This window comes from Pan troglodytes, chromosome 2, assembly GCF_028858775.2.
Source record: "Pan troglodytes isolate AG18354 chromosome 2, NHGRI_mPanTro3-v2.0_pri, whole genome shotgun sequence".
Lineage (NCBI taxonomy): Eukaryota > Metazoa > Chordata > Mammalia > Primates > Hominidae > Pan > Pan troglodytes.
The window spans coordinates 110,577,154-110,595,557 of NC_086015.1; the positions used below are offsets into that span (position 1 = coordinate 110,577,154).

General features: G+C 39.6%; 1 long non-coding RNA gene and 1 pseudogene across 2 annotated transcripts in view; one reads left to right on the plus strand and one right to left on the minus strand.

Annotated features, from left to right (window-relative positions):
- The window catches only part of LOC460978 (tyrosine-protein phosphatase non-receptor type 11-like), a 145,816-nt pseudogene extending 136,499 nt beyond the window's left edge, over nucleotides 1-9,317 (minus strand).
- A 423-nt stretch (nucleotides 9,318-9,740) lies between these two features.
- Nucleotides 9,741-18,404, plus strand: part of LOC134809463 (uncharacterized) — an 88,104-nt gene continuing 79,440 nt past the window's right edge. For both annotated transcript variants that reach the window (XR_010155289.1, XR_010155288.1), the window contains exon 1: nucleotides 9,741-9,871. This is a non-coding gene — a long non-coding RNA (uncharacterized LOC134809463). The remainder of the gene's footprint in view (nucleotides 9,872-18,404) is intronic.

The following is an 18,404-nucleotide window of genomic DNA, read 5'->3' on the forward strand; positions in this document are numbered from 1 at the left end:
TCACCTTTTCCTCTAATTCTGTGTTTTGACCTTTTTTAAATTTTCATCTCACATGCTATTATAAATAATCTGAGGACAGGAACATAGTCTGTGCAGTTCTCTCTAATCAGCATCTATTCCAGCACCCTGCGCAATGAAACACTCACAAAATATTTCCTAGTGATTAGACAGTAGTTTACTGTCTAATTGAAATGAAACTCAAAAGTTGGGACCTTGTTTTAACATACTTTATGCAATGTCTGATGTGAAGGAAAATCACAAAATATGAGAATTAAAAGAAGCCTTGAAACTATTTTGTTATTATCAACAATTTATTTTTTTAACCCGTGAACTTCCTCCATCCGAATTTCTACCACTACCACGTAACAGAAAATAGTTCCAAACTTTCTATGAAGAGTCCCTGGAACCATAGAAGGGGAAGAAAAGAGATCACATACACCACAATACATTTGCAGAGAAGATCCACTTCTCAGTAACTTAATGAAATTTTGGAACCACTTAGGGATACAACTTTGTTAGATATTAGTATTCAATACAATTTAAGTAAAACCAATAAGAGCAGACAATTTGGGTTGCAAACAGTTCAGAAGGCAAAACCAAGTTTCAATTAACTGTAAATTTTGTACAGCGAAACACTAGTAAGTTAGTTCTTGATTCTAAAAAAAAGTAAGTTTAAATTTCTTTTTCTAAACTTATCTGCTCTCCGGGATTGATAAAAAATGCAAATTCCCACCCTATCTTTGGTAGGTGCGTGTACACAGATCTGACAAGAAACTACACAAAGGGAAATGTTAAAAGTTGATCCTTCTTAGCAACATGAGAAAACCATTAAAGAGAAATATTTCCGCAGATACTTACAAGGTGAAATTTTTGTGTTCTAGCTTTTTTCACTAATGAACTTTCTCATCGCCCCTAAGAGTCTGAATACAAACAAATATTTCTAGTTCTTCCTATAGGTCTACATAAATTCCCTCCAACTTCACTTTTCTCCTTTCCTAAAATCAAATGTACAACTGTTTTACATAGGAGCAGCATAATGCCAGGCAATTAGTAAGTGTGTTGGTGTTCATAACAGAGATTTATTGCAACTATATGCAAACATTGTACTATGGATTGAGCAAAATTACATAAACAGAATAGCCAGTATTCCTGATTTGAAATTTAAATATCAATACAAATAAAATGAAATAGTAAAGAGTAGAATGGAGAAATGGGAGGGGATGTGGATGGGATGCGGGGGAGGGGATAGGATAAACTGATAGAATAAAAGATAATGGTGAGATTATTTTCTTACTCTTGGCCCCACCTCACTCTTACATGATTATCATGCTATGGTTCTACAGTTTTCTAAATTACTATAAAAGTCTTAAAGACACAGCCTGCCCTGTGTTTCTTCTCATCTTTAGCACTGCCCAAATGGAGAATATAACTCTGAGAAAATAAATATTAATAAGTGATATGGTTTGGCTATGCCCCCACCCAAATCTCATCTTGAATTCCCACGTGTTGTGGGAGGGACCCAGTGGGAAGTAACTGAATCATGGGGGCAAGTCTTTCCCATGCTGTTCTCTTGATAGTAAGTTTCATGAGATCTGATGGTTTTAAAAAGAGGAATTCCCCAGGCTTCCCCAGCCACATGGAACTAATCCAGTTAAACCCTTTTCTTTTGTAAATTGCCCAGTCTCAGGTATGTCTTTATCAGCAGCATGAAAAATGGACTAATACAGTCAATTGGTACCAGTAGAGTGGGGTGTGGCTGAAAAGACACCCAAAAATGTGAAAGCAACTTTGGAACTGGGTAATAGGTAGAGGTTAGAACAGTTTGGAGGGCTCATAGGAAGACAGGAAAATGTGGGACACTTTGGAACTTCCTAAAGACTTGTTGAATGGCTTTGACCAAAAGCCTGATAGCAACATAGATAATAAGGTCCAAGCTGAGGTGGTCTCAGATGGAGATGAGGGACTTGTTGGGAACTGGAGCAAAGGTAACTCTTGTTATGTTTTAGCAAAGAGACTGGCAGCATTTTGCTCCTGCCCTAGAGATTTGTGGAACTTTGAACTTGAGAGAGATGATTTAGGGTATCTGGCAGAAGAAATTTCTAAGCAGCAAAGCATTTAAGATGTGACTTCAGTGCTATTAAATGCATTCAGTTTATAAGGGAAGCAGAGCATAAAAAGTTTGGAAAATTTGCAGCTTGACAATGTGATAGAAAAGAAAAACCCATTTTCTGAGGAGAAATTCAAACTGGCTGCAGAAATTTGCATAAGTAACGAGGAGCTGAATGTTAATCCCCAAGACAATGGGAAAGGTGTCTCCAGGGCAAGTCAGAGGTCTTCATGGCAGTCCCTCCCATCACAGGCCAGAAGGCCTGGGAGAAAATGGTTACCTGGGCCAGGCCCAGGGTCCCCATTCTGTGTGCAGCCTAGGGACTTGGTGCCCTGAGTCCCAGGCACTCCAGCGGTGACTAATAGGGGCCAAGGTACAGCTCAGGCTGTTTCTTCAGAGAGTGCAAGCCCCAAACCTGGGCAGCTTCCATGTGGTGTTGGGCCTGTGGGTGCATACAAGTCAAGATTTGAGGTTTGGGAACCTCCACCTAGATTTCAGAAGATGTATGGAAATGTCTGGATGCCCAGGCAAAAGTTTGCTGCAGGGGTGGGGCCCTCATGGAGAACCTCTGCTAGGGCAGTGTGGAAGGGAAATGTGGGGTCAGAGCCCCCATACAGAGTCCCTACTGAGGCATAGCCTAGTGGAGCTGTGAGAAGAGGACCACCATCCTCCAGACCCCAGAATGGTGGATCCACCAACAGCTTGCGCCGTGTGCCTGGAAAAACCATAGACACTCAAGGCCAGCCCCTGAAAACAGCCAGAAGGAGTGCTGTACCCTGCAAAGCCACAGGGGCGGAGCTGCCCGAGACCATGGGAACCTACCTCTTTTGTGAGCATGACCTGGATGTGAGACATGGAGTGAAAAAAGATCATTTTGGAGCTTTAAGATTTGACTGTCCCGCTGGATTTCGGACTTGCATGGGGCCTGTAGCAACTTTCTTTTGGCCAATGTCTCCCATTTGGAATGGCTACCCAATGCCTGTACCCACATTGTATCCAGGAAGTAACTAACTTGCTTTTGATTTTACAGGCTCATAGGCAGAAGGGACTTGCCTTGTATCAGATGTGGACTTTTGAGTGAATGCTGAAATGAGTTAAGACTTTGGGGGACTGTTGAAAAGGCATGATTGATTTTGAAATGTGAGGACATGAGATTTGGGAGGAGCCAGGGGAGGAATGATATGGTTTGGCTGTGTCCCCACCCAAATCGCATCTTTAATTCTCACGTGTTGTGGGAGGGACCTGGTGGGAGGTAATTGAATCACGCGGGCAAGTCTTTCCCATGCTGTTCTCGTGATATGAAAAAGTTTCATGAGATCTAATGGTTTTAAAAAGAGGAATTCCCGTGCACAAGCTCTCTCTCTTTGCTTGCTGCCATCCACGTAAGACATGACTTGCTCTTCCTTGCCTTGTCATGATTGTAAAGCTTCCCCTGCCACGTGGAAGTTTAAGTCCAATTAAACCTCTTTCTTTTGTAAATTGCCCAGTCTCAGGTATGTCTTTATTACTAGCATGAAAACAGACTAATACAATATGTCATACAAGAGAAATAGGAAATGATAGCACTAAAAGCAATGCTATGAACGTAACAGCCCCAAGCATTAAGGAATCAGGTTATTAATTGTTACCTGAAATAAACCATGTAAATGTTTTCTCAAAGTTTTATTTTTTAAAATCCATCATTGTGCCTTTGAAGTAGGAACTTTGGAAGTTTTAGAAGTGACACTCCTATAGTACTTATAGCAAAAACTACATCTTTCACGAGCAGTTTGGACTGGATTTCTACATCTATCATAACATGGATACATTTAATTTTCTAAATATCGAACGTTTCTTCTCCAGTCGTGTTCCTCATGGAGAAAGAGTCCCAGCAAAAAAACAAATGCCGAAGCAAGGCCCCAAGCTTCTAACTACTTTTGCTGAGTGACGGGGAACGCTAGCACCTTATTAGTTAATCCCAAGGGGAAGGTCTGCCATGCCGGAACTAGCAGCCCTCAGAGTCTAAAACGTGGAACATATAACATCCTACTCGCATGCTCACACATACGCATTTGCACATGGGCTGACTTACATCCAGGAGACAGCCCCTGAGCTCTTTACAAATTGCAGAGAAGCCCAGGAAATCAGCTCTAAAGATGATGTGCCTCTGCTCTGCTTCAGAGGCTCCAACTCATCCTAACGGCCCTGAGAGGTTTCCATGATCAAATCCAGGAGCAGGAGGCAGAAGAGCTGAGGCTCACAAATGGCCCATCCGGGCTTTTCCGTGGAGCCCGTTTCTGCCCGACCCCCCGGAGGAATGTAAACGATCTGTTCAGGACTGAACTGCTTTACCCTCGAGGATGTAAATTATTCATTACCCCCTCCTTCTTGCACATTTTGCCGTTCATTTGCTCCATCTACTCCCTGCTCTATCTTTACTAATTTATCTCTAAGCTACCTCAATTGCCTTCTGCTCTGCTCCCCTCAGAAACTTAAAAACGAAACCGGATTCATTAGCCAAATAACTGGATTAGAGCTCTCTTCAACATATCAGACAGTAGAGAAAGTTGCTTTGTAATTTCTTTGATATTCAGCCTTTTAGAAAGCAATTCCTTAAATTACTCTGTTTAAATCTTTGAACTACTTAACTTTCTTTGATAGCACGCTAACATTGCACTAAAACCTGTGCAATGTTATGAAAACTTTAATTTCTGTAGTCAGTGCTTCCACATGAACAGCAGGGGGCAGTAGGATATCAAGAATTGAAGAAATTGTCCTGGGCTCTGAGAAACACTGTTGAATTACTGCAGTGGGTCTGTGTACTCGTGATGATCTCAGCTCTCGGATGAAGTCTTTTGTTTTGTGTCCTATTTTACAATGCACCGTTCAGTTTTCTATATGAGTTGTGGCTTAGTCACAGTATTTCACTGTGACAGCTTAGCTTAAGAAAAAGAAAAGTGCAGGAGAAAAAAAAAAGGAGGAAAAGAGAAAGAAAACATGTAAATGCTTCCCAATAAAACACATCATGAAAAGGAAAAAGTAATCCTGTGTATACATATAAAGTTTGTCCCTTCTCTGTTCCTATCCTGGACACAGTTTTTCTAGATTACAGACTGAATTCATCCCTATTCCTCCCCAACACACACACACACATGCACACATTTGCCATATAGTTTTCTGTCAAAACAGATTTCCTATAAAAAGAAAAACAAAAAATACAAAAAACTCTTTAAAAACTAATACTTGACTTTTTAAAAAAATTCAAAAAAATCTCATTTTCTGTCCTTTAATCAAGCTTCTGAGTATAGAATTTTAGTGTTTTCATGCTTTTTGAACATGTATTAGTCAAAATACCTTTCATTAATATGAATGTTGCAATAAAATTCTTCCTCTGTAAATGTACAGCTTCAGATAAATAGCCAAAAGCTATAGTTGTTATCTATATCTGATACGTTTGGAGGTAGGATATGAACTACAAACTGAAATATGAGAGACTTGAAGAACAGTCAAGGATTCCTGCAATCGTACAGGTTGGGAAAGGTGCTTTAGTAATCCAACCACCAAAGTTAGCAAATACGAAGCTACTTTCATGCATAATTTGAGTTGTACCCAAAATATCATACCCGCAAGCCTAGTTTCCTCTCCTACCTAGGCTGGAATTCCCAGGGTTATTTATGTGTTCTCATAGAGTTATTAATTTATTACTGTGGTATGGCAGATGTATTATTTCAACATCTGGTACCAAAATTTCTCTTGAAGGAGGGATTCTCTGCTCCCTACTGACAGGGCCCTATCTGATCCTCTGGTCTTATCTCCTACTGTTCTCCTGCTTACCAACTTTGATCACACCAGCTCCCTTGCTGTTCCTTAGAGCACACTAGCTACTCTATGCCTCAGGGCCTTGGCCCTAGCTGTCCTCTGTCAGGAACAATCTTACCTCATTTATCCAAACGATTCATTCTTTTGCCTATTTCAAGTGCAAAAATCACTTCCTCCGTGAGGCCTTCCCTGATCACTATTTAAAATAGAATATTCTCCCCAGCATTTTTTATGCACCCTTTCTCCTTTATTTTCCTCAATAGCACGTATCACCATCAAATATGCTACATATTACACAGGTAAATATAATACAGGAGATAGCTGAGACCAAACATATCAGCCAACAGAGGGCTCAACCTCAGTGTTAAAACAAAAAGAAAAACAGGTTGATTTCAAAGGAAAACCCAACTCTATGCTGTATATAAAAGACAAAGACCCACCTAAAACAAAACAATTCAGAAATGCTAACAAGGAAAGGAAGGATGGGTAAAGTTCTACTGAGAAAATGCAAATTAAAAAAAGAAAGAATTGAGATTTTGCAATTCAATAAAATAAAATTCAGACCAAAAACCGTTATTGAGACAAAGAACATCTTATAATCCTAAAGGCTACAATTCCCAGTGAAAATAAAAGATTTATGAAAAGGTATGCAGTGAATAACACAGCAGCTACTTTCATACAGTAGGAATTATAAGAGATTCAAAGAGAAATTGAAATACACTAATAATAGCAGACTATAGTACATTTCTCTTAATTAGACAAAAAAATACAAAAACACTTAGAAAATTGACTCTAATTTACAATACAGACATGTATGCCCCAGTAAATCACATAAAAATGATCTAAATATTCACCATAATATGATAAAACTAGAAATTTATAATCAAAACATAAGAAAGCCCCATTTTGAAATTTAAAATTTTTCTATTAAACATAGCTTGTCTCAAAGGGAAATATCAATTGCTAATGAGAATTTCTAGAAAAAAATGAGAACATGATATTAGAGTTGACAAGATGCAGCTAAAGAGTGTTCAGAACAAAACTGATAATTTAAATAAATAATGAAATTATGAATTAGATATTCCACTCAAAAAGAAAACGTTAGATATATTTAAGGTTCTTTTCCATTTTGGATTTTGGATTTAATTTTCTTTTTAATTGAGCAACCTAGATTTTTCTTTTTTTTTTGAAGGAGTCTCCCTCTGTCACCCAGGCTGCAGTGCAGTGGCGCAATTGGCCAGTCTGCTCTTGAACTCCTGACCTTGAGTGATCCACCTGCCTCAGCCTCCCAAAGTGCTGGGATTACAGGCATGAGCCACTGCACCCAGCAAGCAACCTAGATTTTAAAACAACATGAGATAAATAAGCCTAATTGTATTTAACTACATCTAACATTTTTACTAATAGTTGTAATACTGGTAGATTTTGGAAACTATTATATATATTATGCAGAAAAGTAAATAATTCTGTTAATATCATTTAGGAGCCATGATTTTCAGCACAGGGGAAAGAAGATGCAATATAAAATCAAATAAGTAAAAACTCTATAACCTTCTATTAGAATTGGATTACCAACATAAATTTATTATTTATTTTCATCTTTCTTTGAAAAACTACATCTCCCCTAGATCTTGTGTTGAAGAGTCTGGGAAATGATAAGCCATTTAACCATGAACATCTTTCAGTGCAGATTGTAGCATCCAAATACCTTTTTCACTGGAAGCAACAAGGACACCTTTGAGAAATGGCTGATTCTAGGTCTGAGGCAGTAAATGTACAATATGAGACTGGAACTCTTACAGTGTCAGAAAGCAAGTAAGCTCTCAAGACATTCGAGCTTGTGTCAAATAAACAAAGGAGCCAAAAATGGCCAAAGACGGGCAATTTGAACTTCAAAATGGATAATCACTGCAATTATATAAAAGTGTAAAAAGAGATACAGATACAATCAACATGAAACTCCTAGAAGCAACAGGAGATTCAATATGGTAGCAAGATACAAAATTAGACATAGAAATCAGTACCTTCATTTATGTAAGAATCTAGCCGTTATAAGGAAAAGTGGAAGAGATAATCCCCCTTACGATACCAACAAAGAAGAGAAATACTCTAAGAATAAACTTAACAAGTGAAAAACCTTTATGATGCTTCCTTGAAAGACACAAAGCTGAAACTTGAGCAAGAGAAAAAATAAACCTTGCTTTTCAAAAGGAAAATGCAACATCATAAACTGAAAAGGTATGCAGAAGGTTTTTTTTTTTGAAAGTACTTTTATGGGGCTATATTCTATAGTTAACATGAAAAAATAACCCAGCATTAAAAAAAACACTTAAGAAAACAGCAATGATACAGTCTAGCCCTACCAGATACTGAAATATAGTCTCTAATAAAAACAGTATATTAGCCCATAAGTAGACAATAAGATCAATGCGGGGAAAAAAGAAAATATATCTTAGACCCAATTACAATGTGGAAATTTACGTATGTGATAAACATATTTCAAATCGCTGGTCAGGGAGGTGCTTTTTAAATTAAATGTTATGACAGCTAAAAAGTCATTTGAAAATAGATAAAATTGGATACATCACCTAGGTAGAATTCCTGCATATATGTTTGTGTGTACATATCTATTACTCGTGAATCTTATAACGAGGAACCAATCTGACATCTCCAAATTGAAGGATATTCTGGAAGACCACTGGGCTAGACTTTTCAAAAATGTCAATACCAGGAGAAACAAACAAAAGAGGCTAGGGAACTGCTCTATATTGAAGGAAGCGAAAGAGACTTGACAACTGCAATATGTGGTTCTTATTGATGCACTATGTGATTCTTGTTAAATCTCGGATTTACATTTTACAAACTATAGGGTAAAGAAGGACATTTTGGGACAATTGAGGAAATTCAAATATGAAATATAGATTATTGTAATATAACAATGTTACATTTCCTAAGTATGATGATGTGCATTGTGATCCTGTGGTCCTCAATTGAGGCAATTTTGCACCTCTCCTTTTTCCCCCAACCCTCACCACCACCCCTGCCCCCCTCAACCCCCCCAACCACACCGTTTGGGTTTAGCAGTGTCTGGAGGCATCGTTGGCTGTCACAACTGGGGGAGGGGGTTGCTACTGGCATCCAATGGGTAGAGGCCAGGGATGTTGCTAAATAGTGATTGTTTAGCACAGGACACCCCCACCCCACCCCGTCACCCCCACCTTACGGGTACAGACAGCAAAAACTCATCCTGCCCAAAATGTCAATAGCGCGGGGTTGAGAAACCCTGATGTAGAACAATCCCTTATTCTTAGGGGATACATACTGAGATATTAGGCTGAATCACATGACATTGTCTCTTGCGTAGGTCAAGTATCGGCAATATTTAAGGACGAAGGGTTATGACGTTCACAACAAACTCTCAAAATAATGAACAAGCCCTTCCGCCCCGGCTGTCCCGCGACCTAGGGGACCCGAGAAGGGCGCACTCGCACGGGCCGCGGAGGCCAACGCCGAGCCTGCGCGGCGGGAGGCGCTGAGAACTCACTGCGCACGCGCCGGTCGGCTGGCCGCACCCACGCGGCGCAGCTCCCAAAGTTGCAGACAGCCCGGCGAACCGCGCAGTGCGCTTCTTCTGCCTGCAGCAGAGAAAAGGAAAGAAAACTCCGCAGGGGCTCCGTTGGCTTCTTCACGAGTGACAACCATGTTTTCCCAGATAGAAGACCGGAGCCCTGCTCCTTTGCGATCCGCCGAGGGCTGCAGAGAGCATCCTCATCCATTTGGGCACCCCTGCCCAGGAAGAGCCCGGCCATCCCTTTCCAGACTGGATCCTTAAGAGGTGAATTTTCTTCCGTGGATTCCGATTTGCTCCGTCTGACCAGCCTAGGCAATCCAGCATCGCGTGGTACCAGTGCCGCTGGGCACACTCGCTTCACGCCGGCTCCGCCTCACCAGCAAGCGCATTCCCAGGTAAAAATTTTAAATACCTTAGAATTCTTCTGCCTAGAGTCTCTAATCAAGAAGTTTACCCACTTTTTCTGTAAGGAGCCAGAAAGCAAATACTCTAGAATTTGGGCCTGGAACTGTCTCTGTAGCGTATTCGTCGTTGTTTTGAAAATGTAAAAACCACTCTTAGCTGCTGGCCTTACAAAAATAGAATCATGAGGACTGTGAAGATTAGAGACTAATCACAAATTCACCCAGCACAGAGGCTAGAGCGCCAGTGAGTCCTCCGCCCCTTCCCAGGCCCGACCATAGTTTTGCAGTTAGGACCCAGGTTTTGTGAGGACTGGGACCCACCCAGGTTTAGTTCACAGTCTCTTGAATCCCTCCCTGCACCTGCACCTCTGCTCCTCCCCCTAGGCCGGTGGCCCGTGGTGAGTTCCTGGCAGTCTCCTAGGCCACCAGGAAACACTCCGACCAACTGCCACGCCCTCCTTTGCTCCAAAATGACAAGCTCTTTTCATCTGGGAGCAAAAGCTGAAGTCCCCACATTTGAACTAAATTAGTTTAGTGTAAAAGTAGTACAAGATTATCTCAGACAATTGTATTTTAATAGTATTTTTTTCTAGTGATAAATGTAATATATGTCTACTATGGTCATTTGGAAAATTCTGAGACGTATAGAGCAGAAAAGAAATTCTCCATAACCCTAACCCACAAAAAATAACTTTTGAAATGCTTCTGTATTTTTTAATTCTTTTTTAATGCATATTATAGGACAACTTACTGAACAATTGGATTTTTAGAAATATTTTTAATAAAACTTGTGTTGAAGTACAGCATACAAAAAAGTGTACAAATTACAAATACAGTTCAGTAAACTTTCAAAGATTAACACAAACATGTCCGGGCAACCACAACTCAGCTCAAGAAATTAACTAATAGTAGCATTCTTCATCCCCCTGTTAGTTTTGTCTATTCTGACATTTCACATGAAATGAATTACTTGGTAAATATTTTATAGTATTTGGTTTATTTCCCTTTATATTATATTTGAATTCATCCGTGTCGTTGCATGTAACAAGTCTTTTTTACAATTTTATTCTATGCTGTATGAAATTCAGTTATATGAGTATACACAATTTATTCTTTCTACTGTTATTTTTTCTTAATTACAGATTTATTGAGATATAATTCACACACCATACAGTTCATCTACTTAAAGTGTGCAATTCAATGTGTATAATTCATTGCTTTCAGCATATTCACAGATATGTGCAACCATCACCACAGTCAATTTTAGAAAATTTTCATCACCTGGAAACTTCATACCCTTTAGCTATCACTCCCGCAACCCCACTTCCCTATCCTTTCTAGCCCCAAGCAACCACTAATTTTTCTGCTCTATAGATTTGCCTATTCTGGACATCTCACAAAAATTGAACCATATGATATGAGGTCTTTTGTGACTGGTCCCTTATGCTGATACTGGACATTCGAGTTCTTTCCAGGTTTGGAGCTATTACAGATAATACTTCCGTGAACGTTATTCTGTGAATCGGTTCACATAGATACACATTTCTATTGCGATACATATCTAAGGTATGCTCATAACCAGCTATAATTACAGTGCCAAGCAGTTTTTCAAATTTATAGACCTGCCAGCATTGTATGATGAGAGTTCTCATTGTTCCACGTCCTCTCCAACATTTGGGGTTTATGTGGTTTTAATTTACATTTCTCGGATGACTAAAGATAAAGAGCATCTTTCATGTGATTATTGGCCACTCGGATATCCTCTTTAGTTAAGTGCCTTTTAGGCATTCACCCACTTTTCTATTGGCTAATCTTCTTCTACTTGATGTGTATATTCTAGATAAGTGCTGCAAACAAACACCTTTTCCTAATTAAATGCTTGCATTTTAACTCTCCATTTTTAGATTTTGATAAAGGTAAATCTTTTATTTTTATTGAGGTCTAATTTATCACTCTTTGTTCATGGTTAGTGCTTTCACTAACCTGTAAGAAATCATTGTCTACCCCAAGGTGACAAGGGCATTCTCTTATGTTACCATCTGGAACCTTAAGTTTTTTCTTGGAACACTTAGACGTGCTAACTACCTAAAATTAATTTTGGCATATGGTGTGAAGTGAGGACTAGTTTTTTTGTTTTTTTTTTTAATGTAGCTATCCAACTGACCTAAGTTTTTCTTGGAAAAGAAAGTCCTTTCCCCACTGCTCTGCAACATCACCTTTGTCATAAATCAATAGAAATAGACCTACAGATGTTGGAATCAGTAGAAAAGGAATTTTAAATATATTTATGGCTATTTTAAATTATTAAAGATTCTTACTAAGGGTAGATATGATAAATGAAGACAGGGAATTTCAAGAGAAATACAACTAATAGAAGAAGAACAAAATGGAACCCCTAGAACTGAAAAATATAATAACTGAAATTATTTGATGGGATTATCAGTAGATTGGATGCACAGTAAGGAGAATCAGGAAGCTTAAAGATAGGTCAATAGAGGGCCAGGTACAGTGGCTCACACCTGTAGTCCCAGCACTTTGGGAAGCCTAGGCGAACGAATCATTTAAGGTCAGAGGTCAGAAGTTTGAGACCAGCCAGGCCAACATGGTGAAACCCCGTCTCTACTAAAAATATAAAAATTAGTTGAGTGTGGTGGTAATCCCATCTACTCGGGAGGCTGAGGCTGGAAAATTGCTTGAACTAGGGAGATGGAGGCTGCAGTGAGCTGAGATTGTACCATTGCACTCCACCTGGGCTACAGAGTGAGACTCCATGTCAAAAAAAAAAAGATAGATCGATAGAAATCATCCAAATTTAAAGTGCACTGAGAAAAAAAAAGTTTATAATAAAGAGAACATCAGTGACCCATGAAATAAGGTCAAGACATCTAACTTACATGAAATTGGACTTTCAGAAGTCAAAGAGAGAAACTATCAGGCAGAAAAATACTTGAAAAAGTATTAGCAAAGGTTCCCCAAATTTGATCAAATATATTTATCCAGAATGTTTACTTGTTTAATGAAGAGTTGATCCCATAACCTATTTTGCCATTAGTGGAGTTTAGAAGTTAGCATAAAAGGTTATAAAGTGTTACATCTCCATGAATGAGCAGCAGGGCATTTAAAAGTCACATTGATTGTAGAAAAAATACTTTGCTGGGTGGAAGGGTCCTGAGCATGGCTATTCTTTTAACATAAATGTTGCCTGCTCACTAACATTACCACCACCCCAATCATAGTAATGCCAAAATTCCTCACAATTTTTCAAAATATCCCATTGGTGCACAGTACGGCCCTGCATCCACTGAGAACCCTTCTCTCCTGTGATCTGCCACTGCCTCCCTGTTCCAACCTTTCTAACCTCATCTTCTAATGCTCTATGTATCAAACCTCCCTGGCCTCCTTCCAGCTCAGGGCTTTGGGGATTGCTTTTTCCTCTTCCAGAATGCTCCTGCCCCCAAATATTTATATAACTGACTCTTCCACAGGTCTTTGTTCTGATGTCATTTTTCTCAGTGAGACCTACCAATGAAACAAACCAAACAAAAAACTTGTACATTCTCTCAGCATCTGGATTAGTTTGCGGGGCTGCCATGGCAGAGCACCGCAGACCCAGTGGCTTAACCCTCAGAAAATTATTTTCTTAGCTCTGGAGACTAGAAGTCCAAGATCAAGATGGCAGCAGGTTTGATTTCTCCTGTGGCCTCTCTCCTTGGCCAGCCATTGTCCACTTTCTGTGTCCTCTCATGGTTTGTCCTCTGTGGGTGAGTGCCCCTGGTGTCTCTCTGCATGCCCAAATTTTCTCTTATAAAGACAGCATTTAGATTGGATTAGGGCCCATCCAAAGGGCCTCATTTTAACTTAATTGCCTCCTTAAAAACCATTTCTACAAATATAGTTACCTTATGAGGTACTAGGGGTTAGGCCTTCAACATATGAATTTTGGGGGTATATAATTCAGGCCATACACCATCTCTTGTTTATTTTCATCTGTCGCCCCTCCCCCCCACCTTTTTTTTTTTTTTTAGATGGAGTCTCACTCTCTCACCCAGACTGGAGTGCAGTGAAGCAATCTCAGCTCACTGCAACCTCCACCCTCCCGGGTTCAAGTAATTCTCCTGCTTCAGCCTCCTGAGTAGCTAGGATTACAGGCATGCACCATCATACCTGGCTGTAGCCCTTATTTTAAATTCAATGTACTGTAATGATTTACTTGGTTTATTGTCTTAACTTTCTGTTCCACTGGAATACAGGTTCAATAAGAGAGGGATTTTAATCAATTTTGTTCTCTGAAGTGTCTTCAGAACCAAATGAGTAAAAAATTATCATTGTTAACGTTTTCACTTCGTGCTAGCATATGGGCAATCTCAATTTATTTCTAATAACTCCCTGTATCTTTCAGAGCATTCCTTCATGAATGAAGAAAGCCCTGATAGTGTTCCAGTAATTTATGTTTTTTATGTTTGAATTTCTTAACAAAAAGAATTATACCACTAAAAGATCCAGCTTTTTTGTTTGTTTTACTTCTTGAAAAAAAAATTTATATTGTTAATAGAGACAGGGTCTCACCATGTTGCCCAGGCTGGTCTCGAACTCCCGGACTCAAGTGATCCACCCTCCACAGCCTCCCAAAGTGCTGGGAGTACAGGTGTGAGCCACTACACCCAGCCAACATCCAGCTTTTTTACCAGGGAAAATAAGAAATTTAATATGCTTGTTTCCAAAGCAACAAAAGCTTTACATGATTAAGTAGACTGAGGGCTTTTCCATATTAGACGAAAATATCCAGCCAAATTGCTGAGGACTCCCTCAGACAGGAAAAAAAATGTGTAGAGCCATCCTCACAAAGAAATTTGCCTGTTTAATTATAACCTAATTATGACAACTTTTTTTTCTTTAGGTGGTCAGGCTCAGGATGGACCATGAGCTTTCAAAAAGGAAAAAGGTGGAAATCCTCAACTATGCTGCCATCTGAATAAGTGTTTCTTTGTAGATGCACAGAGTCAAGGAAAATTACATCCCTGCATTATGTAATGTGCCAACAACGCACTTACCCACTGTTTTAATCTAGGTTATTCTTGAAAGCAGAGCATGAGACAAAGGTAGACACATTCTATTTATGAGTCTAACACCCAGGAGCAGGAATGAGAGATAGGGGAGTGAACATGGGGAAAAGGGAAACTAAGTCCAAGCACAACCAGATACTGCTCTTATCAAGTGGTCCACCCCTATTAATGGCGACATAATGCAGAACTTTCTCAGGATTCTTCTTAAACTTTATCTCAGAACTGTCTGCCTCAGGGAGAAAGGAGAAGTATTTCTCCATCAGCAGCCACCTCCTGTGTGTTGAGGGCTGCTCCTTTGGGGCATTAACCCACTGCCTCCACCACCCCAACCCTCTGGGCTGCAAAGAGCTAGCTGACAGTCCAGCTGGTACCTTAGCATCACACATTGCTGCATCAGAGAGGTCTTAAGACAGGAAGCTAGAGTCTTGGTGCATGCTCGAAGTGAGATGGTGTCAGCACAGAGCAGGGTAAAATCTTCCCGTTAACTGTTCACCAGAGCTATGACTGGAATCAGAGGTTGAAAAGATGTGAGACTGTACCCAAGAAGCATCTTATAAGCCTACGTAATATACTGTTAGACTCATCGAAATCTATTTCCTCCCTTCTTTATAATCAAAACTTCAGTGTCCAGAATAAAGTTGGCAGAAGGGTTAAATTGGAAAGTTAAATGTACTAGAAGGTGTACATTTATAACTTTTGACCTTGAGTCATGTTCAAGGAGAAAGTGACATTGGAACTTGGAAAATTTAAAAATGATTCTACTTGAAAAATTTGACCATTGCATAGAAATATTAGCTATCGTCTAATCTTTTGTAATCTTAGAAACAATCGTGAATTGTTTGGTGAAAAATGAAAAAATAACCATTTCTTATGTCTCTGTGACCTTTATAGACCAATGTCACTAACTTTTCCTAAGGTAATTGTTTCCTACTGTCAAATAGCTCTAGTGATATAAATCTTAACAATCAATGAAGGGAAAACTGGTGGAAACATAGGAAGCAAAATACTGGGATAATTTTCATCACAAAGTATTGGCATTAACATTGGTTAGAATAGGGGAGAAACTGCATGACTTGACAAGTGGACATTCCTGTATGTTGTATGAGGCCCTGTCTTAACAGAAATAGTGATGTCATCATCATCCTCTCTTATTTGGTCTTGAATTGCCACCAATCGGATAAAACCTTTGAATTATTTAACTCAATATATGTTGTTTCTACTATGTGCTGTGTATTGGTACTATAAATATGAATAAGACATAAAATATTACATTCAAAAACATCAGAATACATGTTCTTTTAAAGTATACCCCAAAACATTTACCACGTGTTCTGGGGTGCATGTTAGGCTGGATCACAAATCAAGTCTCAAGAAATTTCAAAAGATTGAAATCATATAGAGTATGAATTAAACCAGAAATCAAGTACATAAAGGTAACAAAAAATTTCCAAAATGCATTAATTTAAGGAACATACACCTCATGACCCATGAGCCAAAAAATAAATCACGGCAAAATTGCAAAAATATTTTGAAATGAATTTTAAAGAAAATACTTAGCATATTAAATACTTAGCATATTAAAGCTCTAAGTACATATGTTAGAAATTTTACCGAAAGGTTGGCTATCAATGTTTCCAGAAGCCAGGGAAAAAGTTTATACAATTTGATCGCTGAGGCAGGGAAACAAAGTGAGACCTCCGATCGCCCTGCCTTTCTGAGGTGAGCACTCTGGATCCCATCGCAGGAGATCAGAGTCTTGCTGAGTTGAGGAGAGGAAGATTGGAGTTGAGACTGAGATAGCTTGAATTTTCAGGACAAAGTATCAACAAGGAGGAAGGTAGACAAAGAAAAAAATCCAGAAATCTATGTAGAGACCCCATTGTGTACATTGCGGAACACTAAGCCTAACAATTCTCAAAATTAGCATGAGATTGGGAAATATCTAATTTCCATCCAGCCACAGTGGAGAGTCCTGACTGAAAACCAGGCATTCGCTAAAGATCCCAGAAAGGTTGTGTGTTACATACGTAGGGCTAAACTATCCTGACTAAAAACTACACTACACTTGCTCCTCACCCACACAAAAAGCTTAAAAACAAGCCTCAATAGTATAAAGCTGATCTGTAAGTAACTAAACTACCTGCAGAACAAAGTCCAAATTTATTAGTTCCAGTCCTCCAAAAAAAACACATGTAAAAAAAAATAGATTTACAAGACATTTATTTGGGGAAAAAAAGAATGCCTGAGGGTTGAAATAGAGAGGAAGCCAGAGAGACAGAGTCCTCAGAATACATAAAATTTCTGGCCTCCATGGAGGTGTGATGGTTAATTTTATGCATGTCAACTTCGCTGGGCCACAGGATGCCCCATATATGATCGAACATTATTTCTGGTTGTGTTCATGAAGCTTTTTCTGGAGGAAATTCGCATTTGAATTGATGGACTGAATAAAGCAGATTGCAGTCCCCAGTGTGGATGGGCTTGATGCAGTCTTCTAAGGACCCAAATAAAATAGGTGGAGGAAGCTTGAATTTTCTGCCTGACTGTGGCGCTGGGACACCCATCTTCTCCTGCCCTTGAACTGGGACTGACACCATCAGTGCTCCTGGTTCTCAGACCTTTGGACAGCAGACTGGGGGCCTTCTCGGCCTCCATTATTGTGTAAGCCAATTCCTTATAATAAATAAGGGTTTATTTATTGATAAATCCTTATAGGTTGATTATAAATCCTTATTAATTGATTGATAGAGCCATAGGTTTTATTGATCCTGTTTCTCTGGAGAACCCTGACTAATACAGAAGGAGAGAGGGAAGAAAGGCGGGTTGAGTAGCAGAAAGCTTAGGCTGTAGCACAATTCCGATAAAGTTTAAGGTCAGCTGATGAAGAACACTCAAACCAAAGTCGCCCATTGGAGGAGCCCCCTACCTCACAGGAATAGGCCTGCATTATTAGTATACCTTCTTCATTCAGTTATTGTTATTCTTATGGAAACAACCCATGGGAAATGTAGCCTTGGCATGACTGTATCAATGGATTCAGAGAGCAGTAGCAGGGACCCCCCCAGTCAATTACGTTCCACAGCAAGAGATCTCAGTGGTGCATATCCACTGCTGGCTCAGTCCACCCCTTGGGCTGCACAGCTCTATTCAGGCCTAGCTGCCAGGAAGATTACTAGGTGTCATTGTCAACTCAGGCTCTGTGCCCAGTAAACCTGGAAATGTCTGGATATTCTTCCTTGCCAGCATATAGTCATAAATCTATTTGGGGAAGAACTTGCCATTTCATCAAAGTCTGTACATGTATAGCAGGGTTCTTCCTCCTAGTGACCTGTGACCTAGTAACCCAGCCACCTATGGGTTCTTCCATCTGTGGCTTCCTTACCTGAAAAGTGCTTCAGGTCTAGGAACTGAGAAAGGGATTGTGATGTGTCATTGGAGCCAGTGCGGTTCCATTCATGCCT